An 18458-nucleotide genomic window follows, 5' to 3' on the forward strand; every position below is an offset into this window, starting at 1 on the left:
GCAAATAAAACAGGGAATGATAATCATGATGATTTTATATTTTGAAACATTTTTTCATCTATAATACAATTTTCACAGACAATCTCATTGGGTCTTTGTAAATCAGTATTATGATATCTCTAAATAACAGAGTTCAGCTATTTCAGGAGATGAGTTTCATTACCTCAAATATGGTTTTATAACCACAAAGCTGTAACATATCAAAGATCAAAGTAGAAGCCGATTCTTCTGATTCCGAATCATTTTGAAATAAAGACTAAGAAGCATACAAATTAGACCTTGACTTCTCAGATGTCAAGGATGTAATAGTTTTGAACTGTAATAGTTTTGAACACTCATACTTGGCGGCCCCACATCTAAAACAGTTCATAAAGAACCTGCTCCTTCCCAATTTTACACGTGAAAAACTGAAAGTTACTCCGGGCTGTTCTGTTCTGCACCTAGACTGTTACAAACATCATGCTCGACATAGGACAGGCCTTCTCCTCTCAAGCAACAAACTATTTCAAGAGTCAAGATAAAGCTTACCGGGAAAAGTTATAGCCACTAACGATTTATATTTGGTAGGTCAATGTCACAGCAAAAGCTGTGTTTCCAAGACATGATTTCACAGTATGTGGAGCTTGATGCTTATACAATTTTGAGATCCACAAAGGGAAAACACAGAGGAAATTAGGTACAAAGTGAAAGCGAATATTTATTTAAAACAAACAAACAAAAAAGAAATAACAAAATATAAACATTTTGAAAGCTAACAAATAATACAAACAAACTTCTTTAAAAATAGCTTACATTAGAAAAACCAATTTATATAAAGGAAAAGAATCACATGATTATCTCAATTGAGACAGAAAAGGCATTTGATAAAATATAACACTTTGCCTAAGTAAAAAATACTCAGTAAAATAGAAATAATGTCACATATGCAAAACCAACAGGCAACATTATATTCAGTAGAGAAAGACTGAGAGTCTTCCCCTTGAGAATGGGAATGAAACAAGGATGCCTACTGTCACCACTTTATTCAACGTTATATAATAAGTGTTAGCCAGAGTAATAAGACAAGAATGGGAAATCTGATGAGCAGTAAAACTAACCCTATTTGTGGACAACATGAACCTATATATAGAAAACTCCAGAAATTCTACAAGACAGCTACTGGCTCTAAGAGAAATATTTAGCAAACTGGCAGGGGATGAAATCAACACACAAACATAAGTTGGGTTTTCTTACACTAACAGAGAATTTTGAAAAAGAAAATAAAAAAACATATCATTTATAATTATTCTCAAAACAATAAACTACTTAAACAAACCACCACTTTCTGCGATGTACCCATTCCAAAGAGAAGTGACCCAATTGACAAATATAGAACAATATCACCAATATCATATGCGAGTAAAATTTTGCTGAAGATCATTTACCAATGGTTAGAGCAGTAAATCCAGATTCAGAAGAAAACAGGGAGTGAGAAATATCACTGCTGATGTCAGATGGATCTTGCCTGAAAGCAGATAATATACTAGAAAGATTTTACTTATGTTTTATTGACTATGCAAAGGCAATTGACAGCGTGTATCCTAACAGTCTCTGGATAATACTAAGAAGAATGGGAATTCCAGGACACTTCATTGTGCTCATTCAAAACCTGTACACAGACAGAACAACAGGCCACTGTTCAAACAACAAGGTTTATAATCAGCAAACGTATGTGTGAGAGTTGTATGCTTTCTATGTATATTCATATGCTGAGCAAATGATCTGAGAAGCTAGATTATATGAAAAAGAATGTGGGATCAGCATCAGAGGAAGGCTTATTAACAAGTTACCGTATATACTTGAGGATAAGTCGACCTGAATATCACCCAAGGCACCTAATTTTACTCAAAAACTACATTAAAAAATGTGCTGAAAAACTCGGTTTATACGGGTGTATATACGTTATGCAAGTCACAATCCTGTTTGCTCAAAATGAGGACTGAAGCACCTGCTGATGGAAAATTAAGCACTGCAGCCTTCAGTGTGGACTGCAATTCAGTTTACAGAAAACCTCACAATTGGGCCAATAGATAACATCATGACTAACAGTGAAAAGATTGTAGTTGCCAAGAATTTAATCTTGCTTGGATTCATGGAAGTAAAAAAAAAAAAAAAAATCACACAGTGATTGCCATTAGGCACATTTATTATATAAGCCCTCTTTGAAGTGTTGATGAGCAATGATGTCACTTGGCAGACTATGGCATGCCTGACTCAAGCCATGGCGTTTTTGATCACCTCATATGCATGCGAAAGTTGGACACTGAATACGGAAGACCACGAAGAACTGATGCCTTTGAATTATGGTGTTGGCAACGGACATTGGAAGTATCGTGGACTGACAGAAAAGGAAACAAATCTGTCCTGCAAGAAGTACAGCCAGAATGCCCCTTAGAATGAGGACAACAAGACTTACTCACATACTTTGGACACATGATCAAGAGGGGCCAGTCCCTGGAAAAGACACCATGCTCGGTAAAGCCTGGATGGGCTGTGAGAAAGGGCAAGATTGTTGACGAGCTGGACTGACCCCATGAATGGGCTCAAACAACTATAAGAATGGTTTAGCATTGGTAGTGTTTGGTTGTGTTGCTCTGTTCTTGGAATTGGCATGACAGCACTAAGAACAACAACAGGAATATAAAAGATGTATACAACGAAAATTATTTTTCACTACTGCAACAAACTAAGAGATCCACGTAAATGGAAGAATATCTATGTGCATGAATTGGAAGACTTAGCACTGTGAAAATGCCAATACTACCTAAACTGATCTATAAATACAATGCAATTGTGGCAGTTACATAATTTCCTGTCAACTTGTGAAGGGGTGAGTCTAGCCTGTCAATCAGGTCATAGCCAATGAGGACTCTGTGTGGGCACGACCTTCTCCAGAGGATTCTGCGAACTCCTCCTGTCTTCCTCCCTGGAGGCAGGACACACTCCTCTCCCTGAGAGATATTCCTGCTGACAAGTCACACAGAGCTATGCTGATGGAGCCAGAGTCGTGGAGCTGGAGGGCCACGTGGAGAACCACGCCAGTGCTAAGATGCTTCCACCGCCACTGAATCCACAAGACTTTACACCCCATGGCCTGTGATCTTCCTGCATTTGGCATCACTGCATGTGCTACATGAGTCTGAAGAGGAATTTACAGACTGGTATTGGACATATGGACTAATATCAGCTTTGTGGACTTGAACTGGGCTGGGATATTTTCTTAATATACAATTACTCTTCGATAGAAACTTCTCTCTTACACACATGAGTGTCTATGAATTTGTTTCTCTAGTCAACACAGCACAATTTGTTTCTCCAGACTAACACAGAAATAATGGTGAAAATTCCAATAGCATTCTTTACTAAAATAGGGGAAAAATTACAAACTTTATAACTTTATATGGAAAGAGACTCTGAACAGCCAAAGCAATGGAAAAGGGCAAAGTAAGGAGGCCTCACATTTCTTGAGCAGAAAAGTTACCATAAAGACACAGTAATCAAAATATCTTCATCTTTCTCCCAGGGAGAAGCTGAATCTTTTGAGATGCTGAGTAAGTGGTTAGCATCACAACACACAATCTATCATGCTACCAGAGCTCCTCGTTAAATTATGCATATTTTACAGAAACTGTTAAACTATGCAAATTGTTAAAAATGCAAAATGTATTTTTATAAAATGGCATTAACACCTTAGTACTCCTTATAATACTTTGTATACATTTTAGGATTTTTTTTATCACCTCATCATATGATGATTTTATAATACTGTCAATGGAAACACAACTGTCCTTTAGCATGATTGATCAAAACAATTAATATTAGGTGCTTAGGGGAAGTTTTTTCCACTGCATAATTCATTACTGGCAATATCATGGCAAATGCAATAAGCATTCATTATGAGCAAATCATGTAAAATTTTAAGGACTTGTTAAATTTAGGAAAACTTCAAAGAAGTTTCTTATACATTTAAACTACAAGATTTGGGGGCATGACCAGTTTTTGGAAGTGTGACCAATCTAAAATGCTCTTTGAAATGAGCAATTTCCAAAATCATTACAGAATTTCTCAACCATGTCCTCACTATAATGGCATTGTGGTGGCTTATTGTGACATCTACACTGGACCCTACAAATTCTTGAGTCATTCCTACCCCAGATTGCTAACCAAAACAACAACAATCTCACTGAACCAAAGCTAAGTTTTTTCTCAATACAACTTCCTTTAGCTGCAGGAAATTTTTGTGGCCAATCCAATGCCACCCAACACTAAGAAAAGTATGACGGGGGCAGGATGAAAGAAGAGAACAAACATCACGGTAGGTAAAGTAGACGGTCAGCCTCAGAAGAGATGGACTGACAATAGTGGGTTCAGGAGGGGACTTACACGTAGGAAAGATGAGGATGACACAGGACCGGGCAGTGTTTCATTCTGTTGTAAACAGGGTTACCACGACTTGGAATAGACTTCCTGGTACCCAACAACCCAAAGCATCGTTTGCAAATGTGAAGACACATGGCTCAGGTAAATCCCGAACCCTGGGAGGCATCCCTTTGCAAGTGCGGTGATCTGAAACCTTGGCTTGATGAGCTTCACGTCAAACTTCCTTCTGAAGAATGAAGAATGTAATGAATGGTAGTGCAATAGTAATAGCAGCTGCGGCAGCAACTGGTAATAACAATAGCAAGTCTCTACCACTTACTGATGAAAATAATACTCATTAGGAGCTTACTGTTATACCAGGCATTCTGTTAAGCAGACATATGATTCAATTAACCTTATTTTACTATATTAATTACTATTATTTTGTCGCTAATTATTTAGCTATTTTAATAGGTGCTTTATACATGATTAATAGTTTTCAAAATAATCCTACAGAGTTAAGAAATCTACTTTTGAATGGATTTAGAAATTGACTTCTACACGTCATTCAACAGAGCTAAGATTCAAATCAATGTCTAGCTTGTGCCCCTTCCTAATAAACAGGAATTCATTACAGGAAGAGAATACGTCAGGAAGAAATCGAAAGGACTTCAAAGAAGCATGAAGCTGTGTATTAAAGAATAAGCAAGGTTTCCACTGAAGAAATGTAGATGCTCGGCATGTTAGGTAGGCCCTAACAAGAAAACAGAAAGAACAATCACAAGGATATTCAGAAGGCAATGTTGAACATTTTATAAACCCAGAGACTATGTTTCAAAACCTGATCTCCTGGATTTGATCTCAAAATCATTAAAGAGACCAGGCTTACTGGTCAGAGAGAAACTGGTGGGATACCCAAGATTATGGCCCTTCCTTCATCACTTTTCAGGTCTGGAACTGGCCTCACCTGCGTTAGAAAAAGCAGTCATTTAGCTCAAAAGGGCAGCATTTATCCAAGGGCAGAGTTCAAAAATAAAGAAATGAGGAAATACAGGCATGTAACAAAGAATGGCAAGGGGTGGTGTCTGACCTCCACCTACACAGCAGGGCGGTATAATCACCATCATCAGCATCAGGTGGCCAAAGTCAAATGCTATGAGGCTAAAATCAGACATGTTTCCACCCTCCAATCATCCCTCCCACAGCATGCTGTGCTTCTCAGCTGGGTTCTAGAAATCATTGCAATGGCCAAACAGAATTTACAGGCACTACCATAACCCCCTGTGATGTAATTTGTTATGCTGTTAGGTGCCATCAAGTCGGTTCTGACTCAGAGCCACCTATGCAAAACACAACAAACCTGGTCCTGCCCCATCCTCATAATTGCTCCTGTGCTTGAACTCATTGTTGCAGCCACTGTAAATCCATCTTGTTGAGGCCTTCCTTTTTCACTGCCTCTGCTTTACCAGGCATGGTGTCCTTCTCCTGGCACTGGTCTCGCCTGACAACATGCACAAAGAATGGGATGAAGTCATGCCAGTCTTACTTCTAAGGAGCATCCTGGCTGTACTTCTTTCAAGACAGATTTGATGGATCAATTTTTCTTTGATCTTCCTTATTCAATATTCAACTTTCACATGCATATGAGACAGTTGAAAATGCCATGTGTATCAACGTTTGTGTTGTTAAAAAAAGGGTATTTGCTATATGTATTAGTCCGGGTAGACTAAAGAAACAAATCCAGAGATACTCATATGTGTAAGAGATAACTTTGTATCAAAGAGCAATTGTACATTAAGAAATCATCCCGTCCCAGTCCAGATCAAGTCCATAAGTCCGACCCCATATGTCAACACTAGTCCATAAATTCCTCTTTAGACTCACGCAGTGACTCAATGATGCTGAATGCAGGAAGATCACAGGTTACTGAGTGGAAAGTCTTGTGGATCCAGTGGTGGTGGCAGCATCTCAGCGCTGGCATGGGTCTCTACGTGGCCCCTCCAGTTTCAGAGCTCCGGCTGCATCAGCTTAGCTCCATGTGGCTTGTCAAAGCCTCCAGTGAGCTATTTATCTCTGTTGTGCCTCCAAATGAGGTCATCAAGCTGTGACCTGACAGACTAGACTCCACCCCCTTGCAGATTGACAGGAGAGTATGAAACTGCCACACTATGATATGAACAAGTTGCTGGCCTTGCAAAGTTCTATCATGTGAAGTCCAGCTTCATTTCTATTATCAAGACTGTAGTTTCCAACTATTCCTTCCTGTTTCCAAGTTTTGCATTCCAATTGCCAATAATATCAATGCATCTTGACTGTATGTTTGACCAATTTCTGAAGACTTAGGTAAGATTCTTTAGTTTCTTCATCACTAGCTTTGGTGGTTGGTGCATATATTTTAATAATAGTTGGATGACTGGATTTTCTTGAATGCAGATGGATATGATCCTATCTCAGTACTTTAGGATAGCTCTTGGGAAGTCCTTTTTGACAATGAATGTAATGTCATTCCTCTTGATTGCGTCATTTCCGCCACAGTAAACCACATGATTTATCCATTAAAAATGGCCAATACCAGTCCTTGTCAACTCAATAATCACTAGGATACCTATCAATCTTTCTATGTTCTATTTCATTTGGGAAAAGTTTCAATTTTTCTATATTCTTACTTCATATATTTTAAGTTATTATTAGTAGATCTTTGAAACTGTTCCTTCTTACCTGGAGCTGTGCCCCATCAGCAAATGAAGATCCTCAAAGTCCCACTCCCACAGGCTTTACTCCACTCACATCACCACTTTGAAAAGCAGCTACTCCTCGGGTCATATGTCGAGTGTTCTTGGACAAGAAGCCCTCATCCTCCGGCACTATTTCCAACAATGTTTTGCTTCCATTCTTTAGGCCTTCAGTATCTGACAATGTTTCAATTCTATGCATACGGTTTTCTACCTGCTCCCAAGTGGGTAACCAATGATTTTTCTTAGTCTATTCTCAGTCTGGAAGCTCTGCTAAAAACCTGTTCACTTTGGATGAACCTGTTGGCATCTGAAATACTAGTGACACAGCTTCCAGCATCACAGTAACATACAAGCGGACACGGAAAACTAGAAGAGCCCTATTAAGTAATTTACTAGACTGCAAGGAAATGGGATTTGTGATGGGATATTGAGGGCATTGAAAGGATTCAAACGAAAGGTGTATGGATTGTTGAATGTAAAACTGATCATCTGCTCTGTAAAGTTTCACTTAATTCACAATAAAAAATTAAAACCTCTAATAAAATATAAAAACCTTGTTGATCCCGAAGAAAAGTAAATGAAATAAAACCTTGTGATCAGTTGTCTCATTATAAAGCCATAATCATGTAAAAAGTGTGGGTTCTCTAGAATATAACTCCTCAATGGAAAGGATGTATATATGGATGTCCGTAAGTCCTTCATTTCTGACTTCTGGAAAGCCAAATTCCATGATTTTTCCCTTGCAGCTCAGACAATCTCCACTGAAAACCAAAATGTCATGTCAAATGATCATTTCACTAGATGAGTTCCTGCAAAGGGTCATGAGGCCTAAAAATTGGAGCCTCTAAACTCCTGCTAAAGGTTCCTTTCTTTTCTTCTTGTTAGGTTTCTGTAGCAATTTCAAAAATATGAACCAAAAGGTGAGGCTCACACATAAGAATAAAAGCAACCAAAGTTTTAACAGATTTTATGTACTCTGCACACAGAAAATGTACTTGACAAGAACATTTTCTAAGTTGTGAGCTGAAAAGAGAACAAAACATAATCCTCCTCAAAACAGTTACCTGACTTTGAACTCACTCTGGAGAATATTGATTACAATTTGAAAGCAGCATGTGGGATATTAGCCATAGAGGAATAACAGAAGAAAATCTTTGTTCTGGCTTCAATGAGGTCCAAATCTCTCATCCAATGTTACGTAACTCCTTTCAGGCCTGTTCTCTCGGCACTATTTCCATAATGGGTGAGAGAGACATGGAGAGAAGGAACAGAGGAGGGAGAGACAGACAGACAGACAGACAGACAGACAGACAGACAGACAGCTCTGTTATTAACAGAAATGAGAAGGAAATGAAGAGGAGCCTCCGCAGGAATTTTACCTTGGCGTTTCGTTGTTTTCCTGTGGCTTCATTCTGCACAAGTCCTGGAGCTGTTCTAACACGATGAAATACTGTGAAAACTCCTATCATTAGGATCTCTACAAGAACTTGTGTCTGTTCCCTTTTAATTCAAATAGAAATTTCAGTGCTTTCACCTACCTAGCCAAATAGCAGTGTAATGAGAGTCCTGAACCCTCTGCAGTAGCACACGTTTCAGAAGACCTGGTGTCCCCAGTGAGGGTCTTGTACTCTAAGGCAGGACTTTTCCATTTGAAATCCAATCAATGGGCTTCTGAGGGGCTCTAAACTTCCAAAAAGAATATGTGCAGTGTTTTGCAAATTTCAAATTTTACTTATACTTTCTGAAGAGAGAGCCTATAAGCTCTTCTAATTTCCTATAATGTGTGCATTACATAAGCTATATCCCTGATATACCTTAACATTGAAAACAGTATTCTGGTAAATAAAAGACACTTAAGTATTTGTTTTCACTGAACCACAGCTGAGATTTACCAGCTCTGTTTTTTATCACGAGTCAGCTTAAGACCCAGATGAAATATGGTCAGAATGAAAACTTCTCATCTGAGACTGAGGAATCAGATGAGCTGAAAGAGGACGAAACCCAACCAATTAGATATCCATGTTTTCCTTCATGATAAATGCAGGGGCTCTTCAAGCATTTTTTTCTAATTGTCGTAAAGTCAATTATGACTCATGCAAACTCAATTGAGTGTCAGAGAGTGTCAGATTACAACCGTGTGCCAGAGGGTTATCAATCACTGATTTTTGAGATATAGATTGCCAATCCCTTCTTTCAAGGTGCCTGTGAGTGGACTCAAACCTTCAATCTTTTGCTTAGCAGTAGACCATGTTAACCATTCACACACCCCCGCCCAGGATTTCCTATAAACATTACTTCTAGTAAATAAGGATGCAGCAGATTTTTCTAATTGCTGAGGCTCTAGGAGATGAATTTTCCCAACCTCTTTGATGTATTTCAAACTGAGTTTGCCTACTTTAAAACACTTGTAACCATCGCTTCATCTATCCAGAGACCATAAGAATTAGATGGCACCCAGCTACTACTCCTGTTCTGACTGTGGCCACAATAGATGGTCCTGGATAGAGTGGGAGGAAATTGCTACAGAAAACACACTCTTTTTAAAAAGGGCCAGATACATTGGCGTGGCAAAGATGAAAGGAACACCAGAGACTGTCATCTTGCAACAATATCCTTTAAAGTCTTCACTGCAAGCGTTCCTGGGGTGGGGTGGGGAGCAGGTATTCCCTTTCAGTGGGTGTCACCTAACAAATGAGCTCATAAAATAATGTCACCCAGGAGTGTGGTGCTCCTTTTTTTAAAAAATCATCTACCAGAGACTAAAGAGTCAAGAGTCCATTAAAAAAAGACGGGAAGAACGGCACAAGTAGGTGGGTGGGAGGGGACACACTGGCAAATGTAACCCACGTCGGTCAACAACATGTACAAAGAAAAACATCCACTGGCATCCAGGAAAGTCCAACGCACTGCAGCCCCGCATAGGGATTCTGAGACCGTCTTTATGAGAGCAGCCAACTTCATCTCAGAAACTGCTAAATGGGAAACCAATTTGCTGTGTAAATGTTCGCCCAAGACGCAATTCAAAACAAAAACCAATAAAAACCTTCGAAACGTTGAAAAAGCGAATTATTTTGGCAAGGTTTACAAACCATTCACATGCACGTTTTTTGTAATCATTTCATTGGGGGCTGGTACAATTTACATGCACTTTTAATTAACATGTACTTTTAATTTAATATGAATTAATTCATCTAACTAGTTAAAAAACTCTTATATATGCCTACAAAATCCCTCCTTTAAATCTAAAATTAAAATAGCTAAAGTGGGTTACTTAACATGGGGAAGAAATGTGGATATTTTGGTGATAGTGCCAGGGAAGTGGGACTTAAATTACTTTCAAGTGATCTGGATTAAAACCAGTGCTATCTCCCCATGGTCCAAGAATGAATCATAGGCAAAGCTGGGAGGCTAACCAGAAAGCCTAACGCCCAGGTCTGCTGCACTCAGTGCGGAAGAGGTGTGGCGGAAGAGGTGCGGCGGAAGAGGTGTGGCAGCTGCACAGAAGGCGGCCTTCCAAAGATGCCTCAAGGGTCTCCACCCTCCCAGCTCTCCTTGGGGCTTTCAAGGAGTTATCCTTTGACCTTGTAGAACTCTGAAGCTCGATGATTTCAGTTGGAAAGTTCAGGGTTTCCTTTGCACTGGGCCCTGGATATCTTCTCCTATATCTGCTGCTAGCAGAATAATAGGGGGTTGTGGAGTACAGAATAACCGTGGTTTTCAAGGTTTATGATGTTGTGTCACTAATGGCAGGTGGCTACTTTTCAGGCAAAATGACAAAAAAGGAAAGACGTTTTAGTATTCTATTGGGTCATATCTTTAAAATAGAGCCCCATACCTAAAGCAATAATTCTTAACAAGAGTTAATAGCTCCTCCCTCCACAGGAATTTCTCAGGCTAGGTTCTCAAGAGAGACCAGCCCCTGGAGAAGGACATCATGCTTGGTAGAGGGCAGTGAGAAAGAGGAAGGCCCTCACCGAGAGGGGCTGACACAGCGGCTGCAGCAATCGGCTCAGACATAAGTACACTTGAGAGGATGGCAGAGGACCTGGTGGTGTTCTGTTGTACACAGGGTCAGGACACAGGCTGTGAGTAGGAACTGACTCCATAGCACCTCACAACAGCATCCACAAGTTCTCTAGAGAAGCAAAGTCAGTGATGCTGTATATATAGATCGAGGCTTACATCAAGGAAATGACAGACAGTTGTAGACATGGGCAAGTTCCAAGCCTGTGGGTCAGATGTTAGGCTGAAAAGCTGCAGTCATGAATCCAAATGGGCAGGAGAGTGACGGGCTTTTGGCTGTAGCAAAGAATGAATCTAATTTTAGGAGTTTAGGCTGGTGGCTGCAGAGGTGACCAAAGTAGGGAGGTATGACGTCAGACCAAGGATGAGTCCCAGGACTGGCAGGCAATACTGCAGGCCACTGGTTCCAGATCAAAGAACCAGAAGCTGTCAAGCCAGGTACAGAATCCAGACTCAGCAAAAAAGCAAGCAAGCTTTTCCACAGCATCTATTTATATTGGAGACAGGCCACACCCTCTAGGAGATCTCATCATGGGGGTTCAGTAGGGCTTAACTGCCAAACCGCTGAGAATCCTGGTCCTGGTCCAGCTGACACCAAACCTTAACTAGCATAGAGTGCATGTTTTGTTTTAAACTTAGCCACCTTTCATTTTCTATTTGAAAAATAAGAACAAAAATATTACATTAATATGAAGAACCAAAGAAGAATCCATGACATTTACGTTAATAAAAAGGGGATAGGTCTACAAAAACAAACACACTTGAGATTCTTGCTCCCACCAGTGTAGTGGATTAGACATTTGAAGGGCCCCTGCATGGCAACAAAGAGAGCCTGCATCAACCAGAGAGTCCTTATTGCATGTCTGAGCTCAAGGAAATGCAGGAATCACTAAATGGACAAACAAAAAAACTTTAGCAAAATCAAGAAATGAGGACAAACACTTACTTCAATATTTCAGTGGAGAGCATGAGCCCCCAAGGAGCAAAGAGGGGAAGTCAAACCTGAGATTCTCAAAGTATGCTAGAAAACCACAAAGGGACTAAATTCCTCAAGGCAAATAAGCAGTCTTGACACTCAGCTGAAGCACAATCATTCTAGAAGAGCACCATGGTTTAGGATCAGGGTCATATAGGTTAAGATCAAGTAATAAGAGCTTATAACAAAAGGTCATCAAAGAAGCAAACCACCACAAGAATCATCAGAAACAATACACAATACACTCAGATTCCCAAGAACTTCAGATATATGTATGAAGTTTAAACAGCTGTGCATGGGATGTTTTACAAAATAAAAGAATATAAAATGAGCAAGCAATTAGGAACTATTAAAAATTAACAGATTAGAAAAAGAACCAAGTAAAATTTTGGCTATGAATATAGTTAAGTTAAAAAACACCTCTGTGCAGGATCTACATATAACCTCCTCCCTGGGGGACGGACAACAGAAAAGTGGGTGAAGGGAGATGTCGGACACTGTAAGATATGACAAAATAATAATTTATAAATTATCGAGGGTTCATGAGGGAAGGGGGAGCGGAGAGGAAGGGAGGGGAAAAGATGAGGAACTGATGCCAGGGGCTTAGGTGGAGAGCAAATGTTTTGAGAATGATGAGGGCAATGAATGTACAAATGTACTTTACACAATTGATATATGTATGGATCATGATAAGTTGTAGGAGCCCCTAATAAAACTATTAAAAAGAAACCACCTCTGTGCACTGGTTTAAGTAATAGATTATCTCTGGTATTATAATCTCTCCATAGATTAAGAGAATAGGGCTCAGCTCCTTTATAAATCAAAAATGAGTACATAACTAAGGTTACAGCATGGACAGGCAAGATTTTGAAATGATGCCAGAAAAGTTAAAAGTCTTGGAAGACAGAATGACTAGCTATATCTAATCAGAGTCCCAGGAGGAGGCAGCTAAGAAAACAGAAATGGGATTTTTTGAACAGAGAGTGCCAAAGAATTCTCAGGAAAGGTACACAAAGTGCAACAACTGAAAATTAACATCATGAACAAGAAACTCATCATAGACATGCTACTGAAAAATGCTGGAATGCCAAAGTCAAAGAAATAATCGTAAAGCAGCTAGAGAAAATATGACAAATTTAGAAAACACTGACAATATTGCTGACCAGACTTCACAACAGTCATCATGGAAATCAGAACGCATCTGTAGTGTCTAGTGAAACCTGTAAGACAAAATAACTGTCACCTAAAATTATGCATCGAGCAACCTTATCTTTCAAGAGCAAAATTAAAATAAACCTATTTTAAGATATAAACCAAAACTCAGTTTATACCAACATCAAAGCAAGTTATCACCTTGAGCTATTTCATCAGCTTTCTAACTGACCTGCCCTCTCCAATTTTCTTGAATATAGTATCAGATGAACACGCCTAAAACCATTTTATGACATCATTTCCCTGATTCAAATTGCCAAATCAATTTATAGAACCTACACAACAAAGTGAAAACTTCTTAGCCTAGCATTGAAAAGTGCTTTACATCTTATTTGGAGCCCCGGGGGTGTCGTGGGTACAAGTTGGGCTGGGATCCGCGTGGTCGGCAGTTGGAAACCAACAGCAGAACCGAGGGAGAAAGACTGGGCTTTCTACCCTATAAACCAGGGGTCCTCAAACTTTTTAAACAGGGGGCCAGTTTACTGTCCCTCAGACCCGTTGGAAGGCCGGACTATAGTTTTAAAAAAAACTATGAACAAATCCCTATGCACACTGCACCTATCTTATTTTGAAGTAAAGAAACAAACGGGGCAAAATCACCTGGTGGGCTTGATAAATGTCCTTGGCGGGCCACATGTGGCCCGCGGGCCATAGTTTGAAGACGCCTGCTATAAACAGTGACAGTGATAGGTTTATTGTGCCAACCTGGCCAATGAAGACATGTGGGATTAATTGAAGGGCAGTTTAACTGAAGGGCGGAGAGATAAATGGCTCGGCAAGCCTCGCCTTTCTTTTGTTCTCTGATAGTTGGACCCGGCATCCCTAAGGATAGGCCACATGGACCTACACTGATGCAGCCCTGCGTGTTGGAAAAGCCGCATGGAGACCCCTGCCAGCGCTGAGATGCTTACACCGCCACTGGATCCAAAGACTTTCTACCCACTGGCCTGTGATCGTCCTGCATTGAGTGTCTTTCCGTGTGTTTTGTGAGTTTGAGGAGGGCTTTGTAGATCAGTGTCGGACATATGGGTTAATGTCAGACTTATGGGCTTGGACTGGACTGGGTTGGAATGCTTTCTTAATATACACTTACTCTCTATATAAAACGCTCTCATAAAATATGGGTGTCTATGAATTTTGTTTTAGTCTACCCAGACTAACACAGTGACACTCTCAGAAACTGACAAGGGGTGGCCATGAGTCAGCAGTAAATCCATGGCAGTGAATTTGGTTAGGTTTAGTTACAATCTAGTTACCCTCCAAAGATACCTGCAGTGAATAATACCCACCATTACCATCCCCATCGAGTTGATGACTCAGGGATGCCTGACAGAGTAGAACAGCCCCTTTGGGTTTCCCAGACTTTAAATCTTTATGGGAGCAGACAGCTTCATCTTTCTCCTGTGAAGCAGCTGGTGGTTTTGAACCCCTGACCTTGTGGTTAGTAATTCAATTCATAACCCACTATACCACCAGGGTTCCTCTTTTGTAGCTGTGATCTTTCAGGAAGGAATTAACTTACCTGGATCTTAAGTTTATCACCAAACAAAATGATATCTTTAAAAACTTGACTGCTGAGATCAATTGACATAGTGCAAGCAAAACAATTAGTACACTATTTGTCAATAAAGGTCAGCTGTTATTGTTTAAAATAACTCATAGGCCCCAGGATATAGCATTTGATTCTCAGCTCCAAGTCTTTGCTCATATTATCCCATTCACTTTCCTGGCTCTCCTAGCACAGTCACAAAAATGTGCATTATGTAAATCAAAAGTATCCCTAAAATACAGCACTGTGTTGAAATTCTCCTCTGATGCCAGCCCACATATGTGCTCTCACTTTTAAGCATATGAAATATTGATCTAAAGGCTACTCTGCTAGTTAACTATCTGAACTCTATGTTTCTTCTGGTCAGGTGAAACACATCTTCATTTTCCTTATTTGCTTAGGGAACGTTTTTCTGCTGTGAAAGCAGATACTATCAAATTAATATGGATGCACAGATTAAAAGTTTCAGCACCCTCACAGAGATGCTCGAGAGGAACCGTGTTCCCCAACACTAAAAAAAAAATTGCAGCTGTTTTAAGATTTGCTTGATTCTCTGAAATCCTCCAGACAGCTGCACTTCACTCGAAATACATGAAATATTTTCCTTAGAGAAAAAGGATGAGCAAGGAAGTCCGTGTTGGGGAGGAAAACTGGTAGCCACCCTTTGGAGAACATCTTCCAGACTCTACTTTCAAAGGAAGTCAGTTCAAATGTGTATTCTTATCACCCAAGACAAAGAGCAGAGACCCTGGCTGCCTCTGAAGTGGACAACGGTCATCACTTGGGTCATCTTGTTTGTTTGCTCAGAAGACGGTCTGTCTTCAATGCTCTTTCAGTTTGCCAGTTATCCATTTCCTCAAGATACTGCAGCCAGTGGTCAGTGGCCGCCAATCTCTCCAATGATTCACAGTATGCAAGCTTCAGCCGGGAGCTCCACAGCAGCCCCCCAGCCCCAGTGGCTGGCATTCCTCACAGAGCTCGAAGGACACGCCACAGGTTATCACAATAAACTAAACACATTCTGTTTCACGACTCCAAAGGAAACCTCTTAACGAGCACCACATTAAAAACCCCATGGTGCTATCTACTGGAAGCAGAAGTAAAATGAATTTCTTCTCATTACACAAAAACCATCCTCATTAAAGGAAACTTGAAACCCGATAAAAGTGAAAAGAATCAGCCAGAAATATAACGAAAAGTTGACAAGAACCAGCCATGAGATACAGCAGGAAGAACTTTTCTTCCAGGTTCTCTTTCTTCTCTAAGTATAAGCTGCTTTACAAAACTGTAGTCATGTGTTATACACTACTTGGAAGTAGTACCGACTACTTTTGTCACCTCAATTTTGTGATAAGTATTTTCCTATGTTCGTCTTCCAAACATTGAAATGACATAGACTCAGTGGTTAGGAGAAGACACCAAAAGTGAAGAACACCATTTTATCTCTTCCACAATAACGGCTATAGGAAAAATTGAGCCCTGGGGCTAAGATAAGACACATGAAAGATATGCAGACACCACAAGTAAGAAGTGTTTCAGAAATGTCACTGACTCAAAGTGACAGACATAAAGTAAATATTTACTATCGTCATCTCTTTGAAAGAAATTTAAGTCAACCTCCATTCCCATTGAACTTTAAATATCACTGAGAAGACAAAATGTACTTAACAGTCAATAAATAAGGATCAACATGATTCAGCATGCAAGCGTAATGCTGTGTGAACTTTGGTTCTTTAAGGACCGGGAACTTACTCAGTATGCACTGCCAGCATCAAGACAGTGCTCCTCATATGGCACATACACAGTACATCTAGGCAGAACTGAACGAAACTGACTCAGAGCTACGCTCATTTAAAGACAGGAGGATTCCTTGTGAGCTGAGGTTAACAGAGATAAACTGGTTATCACGGATATGGCACAAGTTGATTTTGGCAATAATTTACAGGAAGAAGGGTGCACAATGGGAATGGTTTGTTCTTGGAGTAGTCTGTAAAGGAAAGAGAACAAACAAACAAGCAAAAACATGCAAACTCACAATACTAAGAGCTAAGCTCACTTATAGAGCGATGGAATGAATCCCTGTGGGCTGAGGGTAACACACACAAAGTGGCTGTCACGCATATGGCACAACTTGAGTTTGATGATAATTTACAGGAATAAGGTAGAACCATTGGAATGATTTACTCTTGGAATATTCTGTAAGTGGAAGAAAACAAACGAGAAAAACACACAAACTCAGAACCGCAGCATTCACCCAACATCAGAAACAAGGGCTATTTCTCAGGAAACGCTTTGTGTGTCGTAGTTACCTGTGACAAGTGTCAATGACACGGTGCGTTAAAGCTACAGTTTCATAAAATGAGCAGAGTACGTAAGTGATTGTCTTCCTTGTTACATCATTGTTGTTCGGAACCAGAGTTAGTTCTGACTCACACAAACCAATGGACAACAGAAGGACCCTGCCCAGTCCTGCACCAGCCTCACAACCGTTAGGTTGGAGCCCATTGTTGCAGCCGCTGTGTTAATCCACCTTGTTATACTAGGTGCAAAAGAATCTGCTTACGAGAACGTTCTTTCGGCATCTCTTTATATACTTACTCTGTATTTGAATATGCAGTTAGAATTCAGAGGGTAGAAGTAGAAAGTTTGAAATGAGCATTCAGCCCTATCAGCATCCCATTCACACAACATGATTATAAACATAATCGTTCTGCGGACTTTGTGCATGCTGATGGAGGCACACACACATTTTCCTTTCTTTTACCCCACTTGTGCTTTTAAAAATTTCCAAGAATTTAAGGAGAAAGAATGTGCTAATATCACATCTCTAGCAGCTGCTGGTTGCATGTATTAAATCCATAGCTTCTTCTGTTACATGACATGGCCATCTCAGAAAGTATGCTTCATGAAAGTCTGCTTTCTTTCCAAAGCATTCATTTAAACCAATCCTATTTGGCTACATGGAACTGAGGAAGGTATGTATATGTATGCATGTAACAGCCAGCCGCACAGTATTCCCAGCCTGAATCACTCAGGAACAAATGTTCATCAGGTACCTTGGGAATTAACAGCTGATCTGAAGTCCTGCATGCTCACAGGCAGGTGTTCATTTTTCTGAAAACACATGTACATGTGCCCACACAACACATTTGATAATGATTTTATCAAATCATTTAAAAGGACTAAAACTTTAAATGAGATAATAGGCTACTTTTAAACATGTTTCCATATAGAATAGAATAATTAGAATGTTTTTCAAAAATGTCCCTGAGATTCTGACTTTTAGACTTTGTTAGATTTCAGGACGCAAATAATACATACTGTTATCATTTGAATTCTATATGAAGCCCTAATAATGATAACACATAATAAATTCTTTCTAGTATACTAAGAAAGGAAACCTAACTAATTACTACATCCTCATTTTAAAAATGTGGCATAACATTTATAAAGTTAAATTGTATCTGACACCAATTCAATAAAGGGATAGTTTATATACAAAAACCACACAGCTCTGAACTTTTGATAATGAGGTTAAACTGGTCCATAATAAAAAAAAAATTTT

Source organism: Echinops telfairi, unplaced genomic scaffold (genome assembly GCF_000313985.2).
Source record: "Echinops telfairi isolate 266 unplaced genomic scaffold, ASM31398v2 ScPeMD7_5592;HRSCAF=6446, whole genome shotgun sequence".
Lineage (NCBI taxonomy): Eukaryota > Metazoa > Chordata > Mammalia > Afrosoricida > Tenrecidae > Echinops > Echinops telfairi.